Source organism: Eptatretus burgeri, chromosome 3 (genome assembly GCF_056783735.1).
Source record: "Eptatretus burgeri isolate ZD-2024b chromosome 3, Ebu_testis_v1, whole genome shotgun sequence".
Classification (NCBI taxonomy): Eukaryota; Metazoa; Chordata; class Myxini; order Myxiniformes; family Myxinidae; genus Eptatretus; species Eptatretus burgeri.
The window spans coordinates 118670234-118672044 of NC_140963.1; positions in this window are offsets into that span (position 1 = coordinate 118670234).

A 1811-nucleotide genomic window follows, 5' to 3' on the forward strand; every position below is an offset into this window, starting at 1 on the left:
CCGGCATGCAGCAGCTTCTTCGCTCACTGCAGATCTGGGTAAAATCACAAACTGGTCCAACACGGGGAACATGTATTTCATCCCGGACAAATCACACACTCTCTCTCTGTCTCTCTGAAAGGACCGTTTAAAAACCACCCCCATCCACTTTCTCAACAATCATCTGGAAGAAGTCCTTTCTTTCAAGCTTCTGGGTCTCACTGTCTGCCATGACCTTTTCTGGGAAGCCACATTTCAAACCTCGCCTCCAAAGCCAGTCACCGACTGGGAATCCTCCATCGTGCAAAGTCCTTCCTTGGTCCACCTGATCTCCTGACCACCAACAAAGTTGTCGTCCGCAACCTGATGGAGTACTGCTCTCTCCTCAAGGCTGGTGCTCCTGCCTCCCACCTTTCTCGGCTTCACGCTGTGGAAACCAAGACATTTCAGATCATTGGCATCTCCCGTGATGAGGCTGAGTCTTTGGGCCTCTCACTCTCTCACCGCAGGCTGGTCTGTGGTCTTTCTGTCTTCTACCGTCTCCTCTCCAGCCTTGCCCCCCCTGCTCCCACTGCGATTTGTCCCCACCACATTTCCGCAGGGCACTCTCAGTCCGCCAACAACCCCTTCTGGTAAAACTACCGAAATCACGAATCACTGCTCACCTTCACTCTTTCATTCCTATTTTTTCCACGCCTTTGAAATAAATTCCTTCACTCTGTTCAATCCCATTCTTCTCTTCAGGCCTTCAAAACAGCTGTTCACCACCACCTCTTATCATCCCCCATCCAAATCCTCGATATTTTCTACCCCCGATAATCCACCCAAGCCAACCTCCTTCAAATTCCCTGCTTTCCTTCCTGAAAGTCCCTGTAATGTCCATCTTGTATTCCCCATGTTCCCTGCTCTATTCATCTCCCTTCCACAGATCCCCTAATGTCTCTGTTCCCCACTGTTTTGTCCTTCCCACTCCCACTCCTCTTGTCTCATTACTCCCCCTTGCTGTGTGTTGTGTGTTCGCTCTCATACGAGCCTCGACAAGGAATACAAATGTTTTTTTTTTTAAACCCTCACACCCTAAACCCAAACGCTCACCTCACATGAAATATACCATCAGAGATGGGGAATCCCCCGCCATTGAATCAAAAAGGTCATACATATTCCAGATAATGAGGGAGTTTAGTTGGAAACAAGACCCCATTTGGTCATCATCTCGAAAAAGTTCCCCAGGGGTGAGGAACGTAGTAACCAAAAATAATTGAAATCAGATAAGCGGTTTTCCATTTATTACGAAAAAAAAATTTTTTCAAGATGGTCGCCCCAGTCGGCCATCTTGGATCCGGCCACACACAAAATCAATGGGGTTCTTCCTTTTCAGGTGGTACATGTGTGACGAAGATTTGAAATCGATATGGCAAAGAGTTTAGGAGTTGTCGCACTCACAGCTATAAATGTTGACGCCCGGACGGACGGACGGACGGACAGCTGGACGACCCGGGTGACAACAATATCGCCCTTCTGCTATTCGGCGGAGGATAAAAACCAAACCCAAACACCCCAAACCCAACCCTAACCCTCACATGAAAACCCAAACCACAACCTTCATTCCCCAAACCCAAACCCAAACCCTCATACCCCAAACCCAAACCCAACCTTAACCTTCACACTTAAAACCCAAATCCAAACCCTAACTTTCACACCGAAAAGCCAAACCCTCACCTTCATATCCCAAACCCAAACCAAACTCTAATCCCAAGATCATTAATCATTTTTACACAATTTTTTTTTTAAAAACAACTCAACGAATTATGATTTTTTTTAAAACAGTTTAA